The following is a 6,000-nucleotide window of genomic DNA, read 5'->3' as shown; positions in this document are numbered from 1 at the left end:
TTGTCTCACGCCAACAAACAAGCAAAAAAAGACAGCGATGGGATATAATAGCTCAAATCAATACAGTTCATAGATGTTATCTATTTGCTTATTTGCGGTGCAGGAGTGGGACGAAGGGCAGAGAGACAGAAGGGGGAGGGGACAAGAGAATAATAATAATAATAATAATAATAATAATAAATTGGATTTGGAAGCGCCTTTCAGGCAATATTACAATAGCGATTGTAATATTATGCAATGGCTACAATCAGCAGGACCATTGCTGATATTCCGCATAATGGTTCTGTTTTCTGGAGCTCTGGAATAAAAGATGTTTTCAGTTCTTGCATTGATCACATCTTTAAGGTTCTGCTTCATTTCTAAAATGTGATTAATTGAGCAACATGTTTAGTGTTATTTTTAGAATTCTTGCCTGCAGTGTTGCACAACTGTAATGTATTATATTGACTGGTATTAAGCATAAATAAAATCCTCTGGAATTGGTACATACCGATTATTTAATTATATATATATATATATTTTTTTTTTTGACGTGCATATTGTCACATTAGAGGCAAATGCAAAGGACACTCCCATTGCTATGCAAAGTGCATTATGCTGTCAGGGCCGAGGAATAAAGAGGACCTACCTCTAGAGGCCATCTAATTGACAAATGTCCACACACTAGATGGACTTCAAACATCCACACATGCAAGGGGCAGCTGGGACGAGGAGCTCTGAGATTGCAGGTGGGGGAGGTGTGAGTCAGGCAAACAATCTTTCATCATTTCCTCGTTAATTGGGAAAAGGGACACATGCATTTTAAAAACCGAGGATTAGACATTTTTTTTCAAGAGTTTCCCATGTTATCTGATAACATAACAAATTTAATTCCCTTAAAGCGGAAACATGGATTAACACAGCTGTTGTTTTCTGAATGAATATAAAGACACTTCTACACATGATGTCTGTTTTCATTCGTCATCCGTCATTATTGATTGAAGGCGTTGCAGTACGCTGGTTAACTGAGTGTAAAAAAAACCAAAAAAAAAAAACCTTCAAGGCATAATTGTCGCAATTTATTATGTGGATGCTGCCCAGATGCGCCTCGGACCTCATGGCAAAGACAAAACTCCTCCATGAGAAGACATGCTTTATTGCAGTAGAACATTTTTTGGGACAAAACTCAGATCTAAATTATCCAGCTAAAGGGGAAATCAACGTCAAAATGTTATGTTCAAGGCCACTAGTTGAAACATGGCATTCTGTTTAATATCACATTTGTGGGATATCCATTTCATAACCATTTTTAGCCATCTGAGGGGGCGGCCATTTTGTCACTTCTGTCGATTGAAAATGACATCACAGTTGCTCAGGGCTCAGATTACGACCAATCATGACAACTTCAGACACCAGGTGAGCCATCATTGGCCATTACCTAAGCCCTTGGGCAACTGTGATGTAATTTTCAGTCGACAGAAATGACAAAATGGCCGCCCCCTGACATGGCTAAAAACAGGTGGATTTTTCCGCTTAACTCTTGTTCATTTTATTACAATTTTTTTTTTTATTGTTGCCAATGATTCAACATAAGCATTTCAGTGAGGACAACTTGAAAATCTGTATGTTTATAGATTTTTAATGTTTGCTAAGTTAGCTTCAACTCCTTTTCCACAATGCATTCACAGTAGTCCCATCGTGTCTCATCTCCAGGACTACAGCATGGGTGTGTTTCCCCCCCACCCCCATGTTCTGCCTTCTGGCAGTGTGCCCATCGGCTGATATACTGAGTCACTGCACACACATAAACAGCTATTGACCGACCACAAAACGCTAAGCTTTCCATTACCTTGACAAGGCCTTAATTAAAGCTGATTTTTTTTGGCTCTCGGGGTTAAAAGGCCAAGCAGCCTTTTTGACAGATCATCTGCTAAAATATTTACGTAGCACTGTTATGGGACTGAACGCAAGTGTGAGAATGCTTACGTCATTGTTGTGGATGCAAGCTAACGCCACGTAGCAAAATCGATGAACCCAGAACAGCTATTAATTAAGAAGCCGTTTAAAAGCTTGTGTGGTCTGCCTTGCACGCAGGGGAAGGTTTTATATTACTCATCTCATCTGTACACACAGAGCAGCCAGAGTATATTGACAACTTGCCCTGTGTCATGTTATACAAAATATGAGATGTTTCAAAAACGCTGCGCTGACATTGTAACTGTCAAGATTAAGCTCTCCAGTGCAGCAGTGTTGCTTTATCCTCATAATTTGGGTAATTTATAGTTTAGAATTTTAGAGTAGGTCTCAGTTTGCCATAGCGCAGTTATGGAACGCTACACGCTGTATTCACAATTTTAAACATTAACTTTGAGGAGGCTGAATTTTAGATCCAGTTCTTGCGTTGGATCTTGTTAGATGTGCTTGTGGTCATGATGTTGTGCAGATAAAGTATATGAATACATATGACTGGGGTTCCCAAACGTTGGAATGGGACCTGGATCGTATTTTTATGGAGTTGTCGCTATTCTGTAAATATCTTTTTGGAATTGTAACATCAATTGACTGTCATTTGTGTTGTTTATGATTAATTTACAATTATACCTTAATGTCATGACATTATGTTCGTGTAAGTGTGGTCCTGAGCAGAAACTAAAATTGAGAGAAATTTGAGAGACCCTGGCCTATGCCTTTAATTATCTCATAGTGTTGCAGTTTACCGGTCACAACGAATAAAAAATCAGCAGGAAATTAGTCGGATAAATAGTTTTAGTCAGTCAGTGAAAATGCTTTACAGAGAGAAATGCAAGTGGACAACCTGTCCAGTAAGAAGAGACAAGGCATGCTGGGTAATTACAAGAATAGAAACAAGGCTATAAGATACGGACAGGAGAGCGGGTCAGAGAAGAAGAAGGGCAGGTCTTGGTCATCTGCTCGATGCATGATATGAGAACACTGAAGCTCAAGTCAGGAGATGCGAGAATGAGGCTACAGACGGATGAAGATTCTGATTACAGTTAACTCATAAAGAGACGGATGTGCTTTTCAGCGTTTGCTTCGATGGCATAATTCAGGAGTGGGGAGAGCTGGGAGAGTGAGATGTCGCAGTGTATTGCGTGGTTGGTTATTGGCAGAAAACGCAAACAGTAAATTCACTCTCTCTCTCTCTTTTTTTTATTTTTTATTTTTTACCATAATTACATGTCTTCTGAGCTTGTTATCAATCCATTATTTCTCAGGCACATGCAAATATGCTGATTCCTCTGATTAGCTAACGGTGGGACTGGCTACAAACAAACCAATGACTGAAAGATTTGTCACCACATGAGAAAGAGCAAAAGTGAATTCCGGCATGATTAATGCAGATTAAGATCAACTTTGTTCACATTTGAGATATTTTGTTGGTGTAGCTCAAGCTACAGTCAAGACTAGCGACACTTTGTATGATCTAAAAAGTAGTATGCTTGTGCTTTCTGTACGTGAAATGTCCTCTTTTACATTTTACCACGCTGTGCATATGCGATCACAAGTCTGTCTGCCGGAGGAGTCACTCCCTGAGGACATTCGCATCAGGCCGGCCACCTGCCCCTCCCTCTGGTGACAAGGAATGGCTCCAACAAAGGAAAACGCCCTCCACTTGTTTTTCTTTTGAAAACACAACAAGCCTTGTGCACTGTGGAATATATATTAAAAAAATAATAATAAAAAAAAAATAAAAAATAAAAAACTATATATATATATATATATATATATATATATATATATATATATATATTAAATCCAGTCGAATCTAGATATTTTCTTTATTAATTTAGCTATGGTCGCTCACTTCCATGACAACAGGCAATGCAATCAGATAATCCAAAATCCGTCCCATCCGCTTCCAACCACCCAATTTAACCGATAACCTTCAACGTAACGTTGCTCAAAGATTATCCCGACACAGCAGCTCAGGACTAAGTTCAGGTTTTAGAAATGTACTGAATGTGCGCCGATCTTTATCAGCCAGTTAATTATCCTGAATATCCTTCAAGTGTTGCCCTCCAGTTTGTTCACGCCATTCAGCTTGCGCCCTGGAAGAAGAAATAATAATTTATTATTTATCTAATTTCCCTGGATTATTCATTCGGGTAGCCACGCATTTAAAGCACAGTGGCTGTTGCTACTACTGTTTTGAAATCCTGAAATACTAAATACATTTTGATACTTATTTAAGTCTATAAACCGAGTTGTGTTTATTTATATAAAAAAATGTAGGTTGCAAATGCTTGTGAGTTGATAACACTTTTGATTTTCCCAAGACTTTGACCTTTAACAGGTGTCATGTAATACGACACACACACACGAAGATTTGTGGTTGTATATATTTAGCACGTTCATTATTTAAGATTCTCAGACCGACTGGAAATAGAAAAAATGAGCACTCTTCTGCTTAAATGCAAGAGATGTCATCAAATTTGTTGAATTGTGCAAAGGATAATGCAATTCAAAATTGTGATTAAAAACACCGCCGGATTCACGGAAAAAAGTTTTGATCTTCCTATGCTGCCTCACTTCAGCTCCGACCGACCCTTCAGTCTGGAACCTGCCTCCACCTCAAATACTGTAAGATTTTGTGTTTGTCTTATATTTTATTTATTTCTTAAAAACAACACAAAATTAGCACATAATTAGGTGCATGTGTTAAGTATCTACTGCATTATTGTAAAAGTTTTTAAAAAATTAAAAACCTCTTGTGAAAATTTTAAGTTCATAGGTTCATTAATTTAGCGCCTACGGGTTAAAAACAGCCGTCTGACAAATTTATAGCAGATTTCATAAACTGTAAAAAGTTCATGAAATTAAAAAAATGCATAAAAGTTCAAATGATGGACTGGTTCGTGCCCTTATTTCAACCATGCAAACTTTTTTTTTTTTTAAGAATTAGAATTGTGAACCATTAGGAACCGGAATTGACTTGAGGACCTGGAACCGGAATTGTTCAAATTCAAACGATGCCGAACCCCATTTATAAGGCAGTCATACAAGACGTAAGATTATCGGGCGTTTGATGTTCTTGCTCGGGAACACCTGGACAAAAACGGCTCGATTGTTTTTTGTGGGTGTACCCGACCTTAACCGTCTTCCCAGCCATTGTGAGGGCGTTCTGCACTTGCTTTCTCGCCGTAAGGCCAACACAGTCGACAACCTTCGTGCAGGATCCACTTCTTTAGTTAGGTCAGAGATGAATAATGCAGACCCCTTACATTTCATCACCCAAATAGAAGAGCTCTTGTGCCCGTGCTCTGCCTTCACACCCATTATTCTGCATGGGTGCGCCATAGGCTCTAAGTCTGCATCATGTACACCCTCACAGACAATACCACCACTGCATTTACTTGTGTTGCATGTACGAGAAAAAAAATGGCGGAAAATTACGAAGAAACCGCTCTTCGGGAAAACTTGCCAAGTCTGCTTGAGCACAAGCCGCGACCTCTATTCTCATGAGTCCGTCTGCTGACGTTTTCTAAGCATCCCTCACCTTCAACATGGCACTGCCTCCTTCCAGCTGCCCCGCCCCTCCTATCTCGTCACCCCCCCCCCCCACCTCCAACACAGCCTCTCCCCACCACTTCTTTCCCTCCTCTCTTCTACTTGAGCAATTTCTACCTCTTCTGAGAGTCTCACTTCATGAATTATTTACACCTGCATCACCACAGGGGACTTGTGCTGCGCTGCCTGACCGTTTATGACTCAAAGACCTGCAGCCGGAGTATTTTCCGAAAGGCACAAACTAATCCACCGCCTAAATTTGCTTGTAAGTATGGCAGCTGAGTTCCTCGGACCAGAATGCCAAGCTGCTGGGAAAACACGGACACCAAACAAATGTGATGAGCTGTGGGGAATCCTGGTTTGATTGTCATCGTGTAGATTATGTGGAAGGCATCCAGGTTGGAGATAAACGAGGGACGCACTGAGAGAACATCATGACAATTTAATGACAAAGTAATTAATGCACAAATGAAAGATGCATGATAATATAAA

Source organism: Idiotropiscis lumnitzeri, chromosome 8 (genome assembly GCF_059441095.1).
Source record: "Idiotropiscis lumnitzeri isolate Australia: NSW breed Sydney's pygmy pipehorse chromosome 8, RoL_Ilum_1.0, whole genome shotgun sequence".
In the NCBI taxonomy this organism is placed as follows: Eukaryota; Metazoa; Chordata; class Actinopteri; order Syngnathiformes; family Syngnathidae; genus Idiotropiscis; species Idiotropiscis lumnitzeri.
The sequence above is the reverse complement of the archived record's forward strand: the minus strand, read 5'-3'. Positions refer to the sequence as shown.